Source organism: Mustela erminea, chromosome 9, assembly GCF_009829155.1.
Source record: "Mustela erminea isolate mMusErm1 chromosome 9, mMusErm1.Pri, whole genome shotgun sequence".
NCBI classification, from domain to species: domain Eukaryota; kingdom Metazoa; phylum Chordata; class Mammalia; order Carnivora; family Mustelidae; genus Mustela; species Mustela erminea.
In genome coordinates, this window is record NC_045622.1 from 69,749,281 (window position 1) to 69,764,886 (window position 15,606).

Consider the following 15,606-nt stretch of genomic DNA (forward strand, 5'->3'; position numbering starts at 1 on the left):
TCAAGTCAGATGGTGACCACAGCAGCAACACCAGCAAAAACTGTGTGTACTGGCATGCCTGGGTGGCTCAGTTAGTTAAGCATCTGACTTTTGGTTTTGGCTCAGGTGATGATCTCAGGGTCCTGGGATGGAGCCTCAAGTTAGGCTCTGTGCTCAGCAGGGAGTCTGCGTGAGGATTCTGTCCCTCTCCTTCTCCCTCAGCCCCTCCCCACCCCATGCTGTCTTTCTCTCTTGCTCTCTCTCAAAATAAATAAAGCTTTAAATAGAAAGAACTGCATCTACTACTACAACTACTACTTACTGAGTATTGCTATGTGTGTCAAGTACCATAAACCAACGGCTATGATACCACTTCATTTAAACAATAGCCCTATAGAGTTGGTATTATTAGCTTCACTTGATGTTTGGCTGAGGCTTGGAGAGGTTGACTTATTTTCCTGACATCATATAGCTGGTTAAGTGGCAGAATCTGGATTCAAACCCACTTGTATCTGTCTAAAGTTCACAGTCTTAACTATGCTCTACTATCACAGAAATTGATTTTGAAGAGTCATCTTTGTTTCTACAACTGCTGACGTGCTGTGTGTGCATGCATGTGTGTGTTCTGAGATGGAAGAGAGAGAAGTCTGGAATTTTCCATCCAGGCAGCACAGTTACTCACAGGCCCTTGACAGAAGAATGATCCTTCTTCTTTTGGGGCATCCTGTTTGTGAAGTTAGTTGGCAGGGAGGAAGGGGAATTTCTATCCCAAATACTTACCACTGTGTAGCAGATGTGGTGTCCGTTATACTATCCATATTTGTGAAAGAATCTGGAAGGCAAACTCTTACTATCCCACGGTCCGACCAGACACCATCACATTACACAGGATCAAACTGTAATCTGAACTCAATTGTTAGGTCTTCCTAGACACAGTACTCATTGTTGTGATCTCTGGATACAATGAACCTCAATGTTTGGAGTTCTTCGATCACATTGTTTAGAACCTACACTGGTTATAATCTTTTTTTTTTCTTTTTAAGATTTTACTTATTTACTTGACAGACAGAGATCACAAATAGGCAGAGAGAGAGAGGAGGAAGCAGGCTATCTGCTAAGCAGAGAGTCCGATGCAGGGCTCAATCCCAGGACCCTGGGATCATGAGCTGAGCCAAAGCCAGAGGCTTTAACCCACTGAGCCACCCAGGTGCCCCTACACTGGTCATAATCTTTAAGAGAGGAAAATTCTCTCAGGATTTATTGCAAAGATATTTATTGTGGGATTTATCATTCGGGAGGCCAAACCAATTGCTTGAGCATCGTGTATACCTTAATCTCATTCGATCCCCACAACAACATGTGAGGTAAGTTATGTTCATTTCATAGATGAGAAAATGGAATTTGAGAAAAGTAAAAGAAGGTCCCAAAGTCTTATAGTTGGAATTCCATCTTATTCCACATTCTACACTCTTTCCACAACACTAGACACCTTGACTGAGAAGGTGTGTATTTGGATTCTAGACTTAGGACAAGACCACATGAGAAATACAGGAATAGATCAACGACTGTTCTGTGGAACCGAGGATTCTATGTCCAAGTAGGACCACTAGGGGGAAGGGCAGTGTTTCCTCAAGGATATCCTTCACTAGTTTTAATCACACATCGAAATAGACTGAGGTACATGGGTATTTTGTTTTGATTCCACACTTTAATAGATTTTTGAACAACTAATGCAGATTCTGAGAACAGCATTTGTAGTGTATGCCCCCTCTATGTCTCTTCCTCAAAACTTCAAGGCCAGAATTTTAGGTATTGAGCCCAAGATGCTGATCTAATTCTGAATAAGAGAGCTGGGATATTGGATACAGAGGAGGTGGAGCCTGGCTTAACAGTGGTTTACCAGAAAATGCCTGTGGGTTCTGACTGAGTTTGTGGTTCCTCAAAGACTGCATTGTTAATAGTCTGCTACTCATGCATCATTAGTCATTCTATGGTATCTGAAACAAGGGACAATTAGCTGGTGTCTGAGGGAGGAAGCGGGAGAAGAGAAAACACACAAGTCACATACAGAGAAATGCAGAGCAAATGTAACAGAATCAGTGACAGAAAGAGTGTGAAAGATGGAGATGGCGATGAAGGGAAAGAACAGAGAGAGAGAAAGGCAGAGAGAGAACCACGCAAGAGAGAGACTGGTACAGAGGCAACTACCTTCAGACTCTCTTACCCTCCAGCGGTGAGAGTCAGCAGAATCAAGATGCATTAGCTCCAGAGCACAAGTGTTCGTGTCCCCCCAGAATTCACATGTTGGATTCATTGTCCTCAAAGGGGATGGTTTTAGGAGGTGGGGCCTTCGGATGGTGCTTCAGTCACGAGGGTGGAGTCCTCGCAAATCGGACTCTTGTCTTATAAAAGAAACTCCAGGGAGATCCCCAGCCCCTTCCACCATGTGAGGACTTCCCGACTTCCAGAACTATGAGGAATACATTTCTGTTGTGTATAAGCCACTCAGGGTATCATGGTATTTTTTTATAGCGCCCGAACAGGCTAAGACAATTAGTTTCATCATTTCCATGAGAAGACCTTTCTTTTGTATGTGCTCATTGAACTGGATTCCCAAATCATCTTTCTTGCACAAGTTGTTCCCGTAGTACATTGTCCTGACATGCAGTTTTCACTGCCTTGAAGTGGATCTACAACTTCAAAGTACTCTGAAAAAGGAGTCCTTCTAGATTTTTACTATTTAACTTTCTGGATCTGTTAGCGTCTTGTTCTTAATTCACAGCTGTAAATATATGTTTAACGACTCTCATTCCCAACTTTTCTCCGAAGTGTTTCACTTTGTTTTTGTAGAAACAAAATTCTTTCTTATGTTTGCATTTAATTGTGTGATTTTTAAAAAAAATTTATTTATTTTTTGAATTTCTTTTCAGTGTTCCAGAATTCATTGTTTATGCACCACACCCAGTACTCCACACAATACGTGCCCTCCATAATACCCACCACCACGCTCACCCAACCTCCCACCCCCCCGCCCCTCCAAAACCCTCAGTTAGTTCCTCAGAGTCCACAGTCTCTCATGGTTCGTCTCCCCCTCCAATTTCCCCCAACTCCCTTCTCCTTTCCATGTCCCCATGTCCTCCAGGTTATTCCTTATGCTCCACAAATAAGTGAAACCATATGATAATTGACTCTCTCTACTTGACTTATTTCACTTAGCATAATCTCTTCCAGTCCCGTCCATGTTGCTACAAAAGTTGGGTATTCGTCCTTTCTGATGGAGGCATAATACTCCATAGTATATATGGACCACATCTTCTTTATCCATTTGTCCACTGAAGGGCATCTTGGTTCTTTCCACAGTTTGGTGACTGTGGCCATTGTTGCTATGAACATCGGGGTACAGATGGCCCTTCTTTTCACTACATCTGTATCTTTGGGGTAAATACCCAGTAGGTATTTACAAGGTCATAGGGAATTACAGGGTCATAGGGAAGCTCTATTTTTAATTTCTTAAGGAATCTCCACACTGTTTTCCAAAGTGACTGCACCAACTTGTATTCCCACCAACAGTATAAGAGGGTTTCCCTTTCTCCACATCTTCTCCAACACTTGTTGTTTACTGCCTTGTCAATTTTGGCCACTCTATCTGGTGTAAGGTGGTATTTCAATATGGTTTTGATTTGAATCTCCCTGATGGCTAGTGATGATAAGCATTTTTTCATATATCTGTTAGCCATGTGTATGTCTTCATTGGAGAAGTGTCTGTTCATGTCTTCTGCCCACTTTTTGACATGATTATCTGTTTTGTGTGTGTTGAGTTTGAGGAGTTCTTTATAACTCTTGGATATCAGCCTTTTTTCTGTAGTGTCATTTGCAAATATCCTCTCCCATTCTGGTTGCCTCTTTGTTTTGTTAACTGTTTTCTTTGCTGTGCAGAAGGTTTTTGATCTTGATGAAGTCCCAAATGTTCATTTTCTCTTTTGTTTCCTTTGCCTTTGGAGACATGTCTGAAAAGAGGTTGCAGTGGCTGATTGGTCAAAAAGGTTACTGCCTATGTTCTCCTCTAGGATTCTAATGGATTCCTGCATCATGTTGAGGTCTTTTATCCATTTCAAGTTTATCTTTGTGTATGGTATAAGGGAATGGTCAAGTTTAATTCTTCTACACATAGCTGTCCAATTTTCCCAGCACCATTTATTGAAGAGACTGTCTTTTTTCCACTGTGTATTTGTTCCTGCTTTGTCGAAGATTAGTTGACCATAAAGTTGAGAGTCCATATCTGGGCTCTCTACTCAGTTCCATTGGTCTATGTGTCTGTTTTTGTGCCGGTACCATGCTGTCTTGGTGATCACAGCTTTGTAGTAAAGTTTGAAACCAGGCAATGTGATGTCCCCCATTTTGCTTTTCTTTTTCAACATTTCCTTATCAATTTGGGGTCCCTTCTGGTTCCATACAAATTTTAGGATTGTTTGCTCTAACTCTTTGAAAAATGTTGGTGGAATTTTGATTGGAATGGTATTGAAAGTATAGATTGCTCTAGGCAGTATAGACATTTTAACAATGTTTATTCTTCCAATCCATGAGCATAGAATGGTCTTCCATCTTTTTGTGTCTTCTTCTGTTTCTTTCATGAGTGTTCTGTGGTTCCTTGAGTACAGATCCTTTACCTCTTTGGTTAGGTTTATTCCCAGGTATCTTATAGTTCTTGGTGTGATAGTAAATGGAATTGATTCTCTAATTTCCCTTACTGTATTTTCATAGTTAATGTAAAAGAAAGCAACTGATTTCTTTTTTTTTAAAGATTTTATTTATTTATTTATTTGACAGAGAGAGATCACAAGTAGGCAGAGAGGCAGGCAAAGAAAGAGAGAGGAGGAAGCAGTCTCCCTGCCAAGCAGAGAGCCCGATGCGGGACTCGATCCCAGGACCCTGAGATCATGACCTGAGCCGAAGGCAGAGGCTCAACCCACTGAGTCACCAAGGCACCCCTGATTTCTGTACATTGATTTTGTATCCTGCCACATTACTGAATTGCTGTATGAGTTCTAGTAGTTTGGGGGTGGAGTCTTTTGGGTTTTTCATATAAAGAATCATGTCATCTGAAGAGAGAGAGTTTGACTTCTTCATTGCCAATTTGAATACCTTTTATTTCTCTTTGTTGTCTGATTGCTGTTGCTAGGACTTCTAACACTATGTTGAACAAGAGTGGTGAGAGAGGGCATCCTTGTTGTGTTCCTGATCTCAATGGGGAGGCTGTCAGCTTTTCCCCATTGAGGATGATATTTGCTGTGGGTTTCTCATAGGTAGATTTTATGAAATAGAGGAATGTTCCCTCTATCCCTATACTTTGAAGCATTTTAATCAGGAACGGATGCTATTTTATTAAGTATGCAGTTCAAGACAAGTGGACGTAGGTGTCCACATGCACCGTGACATGCAGCACGCCAGCAAGCAGACTATGGGCTATGGGAGTTCAGGGTGTGGAGTAATCAGTGAGTCTGTTTCCGAGGGACTGGAGAGTGTCTTAATCCAGTGAGTCAGTTAAATGGAGGTCAGAAAAAAGCACTTTACACATGGGGAATGGCTGGGACAGGAGCTGGTTGGGGGTCTGAGCATCTCTTCTCACTGTGGCAAATCACATTTTTATCACAGTTATCACAACAGTGCTTCCGGTTCTCATCCGGACACCATTTCCTTCTCTGATTTGTCACCTAAACTTTGAATCGTGCATGCCTAAAAGCAGGAACCAATTTTTGAATTAGAGGGAGTTGTGAAATTAGACACCGGCTGTCCTATTTTCAAGTCCTGAGTTAAATGTTTAAACTCTAGATTCAGTGGTTAAAAAATAATAAGAGAAAAACTTATACTTAGAAACCAGAGGGAGGGTCATCTACAGAAGTTTCAAGAAATTTCTCCTACATGTAATGAATGGACCTGGAGCCAGGTTGAAGGAAGGCTAAAGTTAAATCCCCACATACCCTCTGAGGGAAGTAACGTGGTGGGTTGGCAAGGCAGTATTGGAGAAGGTTCTGCTGTCTCCTAAGTTAGAATGGCAGTGGCTAACTGTGAGGATGATGTTTGTGACAGTCAGGAGCACTGAGCTGCCATCACGTTTTGCTGGAATAGATCACCAGTTTGTTAATAAGCTGCAGAAGCCTCCCACATGGAAAGCTGGAAGGTACCAGGACTTCTCTGGTTCAAGGCTAAAAGTCAGGGGTGCCTGAAACATAGGTGAGTCCAAACAGAAGCCTAATACGGACTGGTGGCCTTGCAACACCTTCCAACAAACACCAGGATGTGCAAAGATACCTCCTCCCACTGGGAGTGCTCTGAGGTCAGGTCCTCCCTCTGAGGCTCCCAGGCTGCTGCATCTGAACAAATCATACAAAATGACATCTGCCAGACCTACGTCTTATAATCTGAAGGGAAAATTCTCACCACATCAGGTGAACAATGAAACAATCCAAAGGGAATGTCTTCAACCACCCTCTCTTTTGCTAAACATCTGGTCTTGAAAGAGCTTTTATCATTCAAGAATAAGAATATGGAAAATAAATAACAGAAAACATCTATTCAAAGAGATCTACAACATAGAAAAAGAAAACCATAGCTCTGGATGGGCAGAGGAAAGCAGAAGCAGAAGTAAATGGTTTACTTTTTCTGCTTTGGGTTTTAATAAAGTCAGTGTGGGAGGATACAAGACTGAGAAATGAGTGAAGCTGACAGAGAGAGGCAAAACTGCAGAAGGGAGCTGGAGAAGACAAAGAAAGAATGCTGACGATGTCTTGACAGTATTAGAAAGCCTAAAGAACAAAATAAGCTTGGCAGAAAACTTACCAGTGATATAGAGGACACACGTAGGAATGTCTCCTAACATGTGAGGCAACAGGATAAATCGATGAAAACAAGCTGTAACTTGGTAGATGTGAAAAGCAGAGAATAGAAGTCTAATATACAGATATTTAGGGATTTCTGCCTCATTCTTCTCTCAAAACAGGAACCAGGAAAAAGTGGGTCTGAAGTAATGACACATGACAGAAAATCTAAAAAAATAATTCTCAAATTTTGAACTGAAAAGAACTCAAGAACTAGAGGCAAAATGTACTGTGGAAGCAATGAACAGATTTGTCCTGTTGAGAACTTGAATTTTGAAGGCAAAGAAAAACACTCTACATGCATCCATGTAGAAACCAAACAAAATCAAATTCCCTTAAATAGATTAGCCTGACCACGTTCTTCTCCAGTGCAAAAAGTAAGCGTCGGGTGGTGAGGGAGCAGTGACTGTTACATTACAAAGGACAAAATGTTAAGATCCAATAATTCTATATCCAGCTAAGTTATCATTCACTATCGCCGCAATGGAAATACATTCTCAGACATTTGTTTTTTAGGAAGCCCAATGGTTTTTAGCTTTTTTACTTGCCTCCTGTTTAAAAAGAATACTGTCTAAAATGTCTTTGCATATTTTAACTAGCCATTGAAATTTTGCATCACAAGTTATAATAGTTGCAAATGATATAAAAAGTAAACATTTTTTCTTAAAATCAGCTTTATTGAAGTATAACTTACATTGAGTAAAATTGCCTTTCCTAGATGTACATTCTGATGGTTTTGAGAAATGTATGTAGTTGTGTAATCACCATGTCGATCAAGATATAGAATATTTTTGTCATCCCCAAAAGTTCTGCTTTGTAGTCAACTTCTTTTTCCACCCCTGTTAAATACCGATCTGATTTCTGTCTCTAGAATTTTGCCTTTTCCAGAATGACATATAAATGAAATCACATAGTCCTTGGCCTATAACCTCTCATTTCTTCCACTCAGCATAATGTATTTGTGAGCTATGCATGTTGTTACATGTATCAGGAGTTGTTGTTTTTATAAATTTCTGAGCACTGTGCCCTTGTATGGCTATACCAATATTTGTTTGTTTACCAGATGAGGGCATTTGGGCTGCTTCTGTTTTTTGATGATTGTGAATAAAGCTTCTGTGAATTTGCACATATGGGTCTTTATATGGATGTACATTCTCATTTCTCTTGGATAAATACTGAGGAGATAGATGGTAGGGTCATATGAAAATTTTTAAAATAAATGCTTTGCTTCACTGTTTTAAAATGCATCCAATGGAATATAAAAATCATAGGGATTTGCTTTCTGCTGTTGTCTATAATAAAATAATAAGCTTTTTAAAACTGCTAAAACTTATGCATCACTTCTCTTTCTGCTTTACCTTATGCATTTATTCTATGTCTTTCCAGAGTTATATCCTAATGTAATACATTCTTGGGCCCAAGAGTCTCTTCCTGACTATCATGACTTCTTATTGACTCTTAGAACCATATATAAAACTTGTCTGTTGTATATCTTCACAGCTAAAAAGATGTACATAAATATAAATTTACTAATTTTTTTTATTTCCTAGGAATATATGGCTCTAAGGGTTAAAGGATTTATACTGAATTGACTTATCATGGTGTTAATTATTAGTGTGTACACGATCTAAAACTATAAATATATTAGAACATTTGAAAAAATAAACACAAAAAGTTTTATTGGGAAAATTTCTTAATAAGATGGACAGAAATGGCGAGCTCATGGTTTCTTGTCAGAATGAGCCTCCCTGATACCACATATTCAAAAAAACATAGGTTTCATGTCTAAGAGGTTTATATTATGGAGGAATGCTTCATAGGAAAATACTAGATGTGTGAGAAGTATGGCTAAAGATGAGTGTAAAAGGGAAGAAGAACTTATCTGAAGCCTTGTTGAAAGGTGAATTCTCAAGCAGATAAATTGTAGAAAAAAACTATATATGGAATTTGAAGATCTGGAATATGATTGTTTTCAAACTGCATATACCCATTTAGCCCAAGAAAAGTCTTGGTGTTCTCCAGAGTAAATATAACCAACATTGAAGACCTGTGCCATTGCCAACCAAACAACACAAAGTACTTACAAATGGAAAATATGTTCTGTGAACATATTAGTGGTTGAATTTAAACCCAGATTCAGGTTTAAGAGTTTGTTATAAAATGAAACTCATATATCATTAGCCTTGATAAAGACTAGTATAGCATTAAGAAAACCACAGTTTATCTGTTTTAAAATCAGTAAAAGAACTTAGCCCAAATGCTAAAATATAAAATTGAATAGAGCACAAGGAAACCCCAGGAAACATTAAAAAAAAAAAGAAGAAGAAGAAGAAGAAGTACAAATTAGTTACATGATTATATGAGTGAAAAATCTCAAATTGTGGAAAAAAGCTCATATATGAAGAAAGTGACTTAGGAAGAAGCAAAACAAGTGTTTGAATCAAGTACAAGTTAAACAAATGTAAATAATATTTCAGAGACTGCATTATTTTTAAAAATCAAGATTATTCAAGAAAAAATAGGACAAGAAGTATGTTTTTATTTATATAGATTTTAAAATACAACAAAATTACAATTGTCAAACATGTTTACAATTATACAAAGGAAAAAAAAGCCTGATGAAGACAAAGAAAGCATGAAACATTTACCAAAATTGATTAAAAATGAATAATAATGTATAGCATGGTGAGGTGACTATATTAAAAATTAAAAAAAAAAGTGGACTTGAGTCAGGTTAGGAATTTCATCCTTGATGACATAACATCTGAAAAAAAGTGAATAATATATTAAGACCTAAACTATCACTTTGGTAATCACAATAAAACTTTTAGTACTTGGTGGAAAATATAGATCACCGGAATTTATTCTATCTTTACCTGAGACCTCAGAGGAGAAAAAAAAAATCTCCCCTAAGAAATCAAAATACTAACTTTGCTTCTTCTTGCATTTGAAATTTACACTACTCATGAAGCCTATAACTATGACATTGAGAAACTCTTCCCCAGCTAAGATATCTTTGAGATGCCTTGCAAAAATAAATTCAATACCTTCTTGAAAAAAATTCCCATACCTCAGACTACATGGTATTATTACCAAGGCTACTGAAGACGAGTTTACAATTCAAAATACAGACATACACACACACACACACACACACACACACACACACATAGATGATTCCCTATGAGTTGTGGTCAGCAAACAGAAGATTAGAACCCCAATAAACTCAAATAAAAAAAATCTGAGAAAGGACTATAAAAAGTATAAATGGATAGAGATGTAAGTACTCGATTCAAAAGCATAATAACAAAATATTAAGAAAAAAATCTACTAGGCAGGGTTTTTTAAAAATATCCACTGTAATTTAAAAATATTAAAAATACAGTCCTTGGCGTTGAAAACTCTATTGGCAAAAACAGAAGGCTAAACACTAATGAAAAGAGAATGAGTGCACTAGAGGACAGTTCTAGGTAAAATACTCAGAGAAAGAGATGGAAAAGGCAAATGAATGTTTAAGAGAGATAGATAATTTAAAAATACAGCAGGCAACTAATTGGTGTTCTAGAAAGAGAGAATAAAGAGAACATGAGAGTGACAAAGGCCAAAGAGATAATAGCAAATATTTTTTCAGAATTGAGAACTGAATGAAACCTTGGATTTAAGAAGTTCTAATCAGAATGAGTAGAACTAAATGACCTTTTTCATATGGTAAAAAAACTGTGAACCACGAAAATCAAGAGGAAGATCTTAAAAGTAATCAGAAAGAAAAGACTATGAGAAGAAGTGAGTGGTAACTTGAATGCCAAACCTTTCAATTACAAAAATGGAGACCAGAAGATAGTGCACTACAGCCTCCAGAATATTGAGAAAAATTATGCATCAACAGGATTCTATGCACATCTACACTGTTATTCAAAGGTGAGGGCATTGGGAAGATATCTTCATGAAAAATAAAAGCAGAGATTTTGATATATACTTAGAGTAGATCTAGTGAAAGAGCAAATGAAGAATGAACTTCAGAAAGAAGGAAATTAAATGTAGAAGAAAGGATGGGGGGGGTTTCAGGAAGCAAGAATTTCTGTTACTTAAAGAATATTAGAATTTATTAAAGGAGGTGAAAAAGGCCTGAATAAATGGGCAATTGTAGCAAGGTCTTACATAGGAAGCATCACTGTGGAAGTGTTCGTTCCTTGAAATCAATGCTTAATTACATTGTAATTTAAATAGGTTCAGCTTTATTGAAAGGTGTGTGTGTGGGGGGGTGGCTGGGGGTGTGTGTGTGGGGTGTGTGTGTGGGGGGGGGGTGTTATACGACACCTCTGTGCATATGGTTGTTTTCCTTTACTATACCCGAGGCATTCACCAATGTTCAGGAAGGGGATAAAATGGTGTAGTTAGTATTTTCACAACAGGGGGTGTTCACAGAGTTAATATTTGGCTTTCAATGTAGAACAGCAAAGTACGACCCAAGTACAGACGTTATAAAGACAGAAAAAGATTTCTAATTTTCTTGTTCTGTTCTTTTAATATGTGACATAGTGGGCCTGTTAAACTAGATCAAAGAAGTTTATCTAGGGGAGGTGTAGCTCTGATAAGGAGAAAAGGAGGAAAGATTGCCCTTTCCATCCTGAAGGCTTTGTGGGGTTCAAAAAGAAGGAGGGAGGTGTCAAAGTTTCTCATGTCCCTACTCACCTCCTGCAGTGCCCAACCTTAGAGTGGGGAAAGGGGACATTGGAACGCCCAAACATGTTCCTGAGGACATCAGCGCCAGGGACACTTTTCTGTAGGCATCCTTAGAGGATGCCCCTTCTAAGAGGCTTTCAGAAAAGTCCTCCATGAGACCCCACCATAGACGGTGTGGAACTGATGGTGCAGCAAATCAGTGGGACGCAGGAGACAGGCCAGCATGCTCAGTGTGCTCTGCTGGTGGAAGGCGTGCAGGAGGCTCCCGAGTTCCATGGGACCCCAAGAGCCTCCCAGGACTGCAGAAGACTACAGCCACTCCAAAAATGCCTCTCCACACAAGATCGAACAAGGCTTAGAACTGTTTTAACCTCTTTTCTTCCCGGAGTTTAGCTAGTTTTCCGATTTCATTTGGCATTTATTTATTTGCATGTTCTATTGAATTTTTTATACTTTAATTTTTTGATTGGTCTTGCTGGAGAATCTTATCTTTTCTCCTAGATGACTTTATCATTATGACAGGCCCTCCTCCTTGACCTGTTATGTCCACAGGTAGCCTCAGGAGGTCTCCAAGCCTGAACTTCTTTAACAACTCCAACCTTCTTCTTCTGCTGAGGGGAATAGGAAGCATGATTTTTAGAATTGATATTCCGCACCCCCTCCCCAGCCCACCCAATGCATTTGGCTCCTGATGGCCAGTCTTCATTCTCTTTTCTGACCCAGGCCCCCCACCTGGAAGCCATTCAGGGACAGAACTGTTCCTTGGCCCTTGTCTCCCTGCTCTTCTCCATTGGCTACTGTCACTTCTGTCTCGTGAAGCCGGCCAGATCGACTGCCTTCATTAGTTAATTTAGTCAACAGATTGCTGCTTGGAGAGTCATAGCCAGGTCTGAAGAGCTTGGAAGGGTGGCAGGATCTTATATGCAATTCACACATCTCCCTTGGAAACAGCCACTCCTTCTCTAGCATGTGACGTGTTAGGTTTGCTAGGAGTTCCTGTTACTCAGGGTTAATTGCCTCTGGAACAGCACTTTCCACTTTCTTCAGAGCACTACTGAGAGCTGAGTCCAGCCATTCAAAGTCAAATTAGATTTTCTTCTCTACAATGCTGCTGCTATGTTTAATATTGCCTGAAGGCAGGGCTGAAGGCATAGGTTCCTTAGCCAGTTGTGAGCTGGAAGTGGACAGGGCTTCAGAAGATTTGGATTTAAATCTAAGCCTGATTTTGTCTAAATATGTGACCTCAAACAAGTGGCTTAACTTCCCAGAAGCTTTATTTGTTTATCTGAAAAGAGAGACACATGTACTTTTCTCAGTGTTGCCATCAAATTAAAGAGGCTGTGTCTAAGATAGCATAAGTCTTAGCACATGGTGCTTGATAGATGTGTCCTGAGTCTGTCTAGTCTAGCTGAAGCACTAGGATTGTTTTGGGATCTATCTTGAGGTTCTGTCTCCTTGTGGTTCAGGTCTATGCAATTCTATGATCATTTAGTGAACGCCTAATACTGAATCCTAGGTATTGTACACAGCATGGAGGTATGGAGATGAGGAAGACACATCCCCTGGTTCTGAACTCCTAGCCCAGTGAGAGATGGACAAGGAGTTTGAAGGCATTGACAGAGAGCCCTTCATTCAAGATGGCAGCTTCGTAAACTGTGTGGCTAGACTGAGCCACATTTCCCAGAATTCCTTTTCCTTTACGTTTACAGTTCCATTGCCCAACCAGAGAAAGTCTTGTGGGGGAAGTAGCCATTCTGTAGCTCACACCCATTGTCTTGTATCTGCGGCCTGTGAGACAACAGCCAGGCAGGCCACCAGTATGCACTCCCTGGATATTTCAGCTTCTCAGACTCCTGGGCCAGACGTGTGTGTTTGCTCCATGACGAAGGGCCCTGGGTTTTGTAGGACACCCACATCAACAAGGTCGGAGAACTTGAGGTCATTAGAACTATACTGGTTTTGGTCTATCCTCGTGGGATGCAGCTTATGTTGTAGGTTCTGGTTTGTTCTTTCTCTCTCCCACTTTATATCCATCCTCCCTTCCTGTCTGCCCTGTAGCATTCAAGCTCAGGACAGACGGTCAAGCTCCAGGGAAGAGGACGGCCATATAGAGAACGCTTTGTGAGCTTCCAAAAGGTTCTGCTTCTCTGATTGGACACTGTCTTACATAGTAGGACAAAATTGAGAGGGCCGGTTGTCGGAGGGTCAGTTTTCTGCCCGTAGGGTCCTAGTAAGGCTGGCGTTCAGCCTTAATGTAGATTCTGGAGCAGGAAGGTTTTAATCATGATCCTTCCCATAATTTACAACCTTGACTTCTAACTTTATTTGAGCTGTGGAATGCTTTCTTTAAATGAAGTCAAATGCAGGTGTAGGTTGTAAGGGGTTTAATTGTGTCTCCCCCAAAATGTATGTACAGGTCCCAAACCCTGGCATCTGTGAATGTAACCTACTTTTTTGAAATATGATCTTTGCAGATGTGATCAATTTAAGGTAAGGTCATACTGGATTAGGGTGGACACTCAATTTCATGATAGGTATTTTATAAGTGAAAGGAGAGAGAGACTTGGCTATAGAGACAGAGACACATGGAAAGGAAGTCAGACAAAGAGACAGAGCCTGCAGGGATGTGTCTATAAGCCAAAGAATGCTACGGGTTGCTGGCAACCACCAAAAGCGAAGAGAGAGTCATGGAACAGATCCTCTCTCAGAGCTTCCAACAGCAACCAACATAATGAACACCTTGATTTCAGACGCCTAGTCTCCAGAGATGCAAGATAATACACTTCCGTTGTTTTAAGCCAGCCACAATGATGGTAGTTTGTTACAGCAGTCCTCCGAAACAACGAATCCTCAGGTCAAAGCTGACCTGGGTTGGGGCAGAGCCCCACCGCATGCTCTCTCCTACTCCTCCAAACCCAGGTCACTCCTGAGATACAGATGTAGAATTCTGGGGCTCCTCCAGAAAAGCTTCAAAGTTTTTGTGTGAACATTTTCTGCTTCAGGAGTCTCCCAGGTCTGCCGTTGGGCTCATCTCAATGGGGAAACTTTGTAACCCTGACCGTACCACACCTACAGTACCCCACAAGGCGAGCCTTTGACTGTTCCTATAAAGTAGGATGGTATCTCAGGCAGCCACGTGTCTAGGGCAGGCCTGAGATTCCCAGAGTTAATCAGCCCTCTGAGGACCCCAGCCCAGCCGCTCCCCAAGCCTGGCGAGCACCCCAAAGGCGTGATTATCTGATGGTTCTTGCACAACCAGCACCGGGGCCTTTTGCCTAATTAATCACAGAAATGTTCCTGCCTCTTCAGACAACAAAATAATGAGCAGGCCTGTGAGAGGTTCAAAGACTGCAGGAAAAGGCGTGTTCCCTGAGGAAAGGGTCCATTGGAACAGGAGGTCAGAAAAATCCCTGGGATCTATTAGAACTGCTGCTTGCATTTTGTTGCATGCCCCCTTTAATATAAATATAATGACAGTGTAAATGTGTATATAGAGAAGATTAACACATACACCATTTGGATTTTTGAGCCAGAAAATATTGAGGCTACGAAGAACTGTAGAGATCATCTGGGTTGATGTCCTCTTTTTCTAGATGAAGACAAGGAGGCCCCTGCAGGTTAAATGACTTGCCCAGAGCCCTGTGGCTAGGAGTGACAGAGCCAGCCTAGGACCCAAATGTCCTACCTCTAGTTTGTACAAGCAAGGATAGAGCACCTTGGGATGGAGGATCAAAATCAAGGATAGAAGTCAGAGAAGAACTCACCGGAGTTAGAGGGCAGATGTCAGATCAGAGCACGAAGGATGTCAGAGGGTGGAGGGAATCATGAGGCGTCAACAAAGTCAAAGGGTCGAGGTCAGGTGAGTGACTGTAGAACAGTCAGGGGGTGGGGCCAGATTCACCGTCATTACAGTTCATGGTCTAAGCATGAGACTTTAGGTGTTCTAAGTTTAGATGAGGCATGAAATCCATTTTCAAGGAATGCAGGACAGTTCAAGACTTAACGTGAATACCTCTCAAATACCAGAAGCGGTGGTGTCAGTTCTAAAGGAGTAAATGCTGAGGGGGTT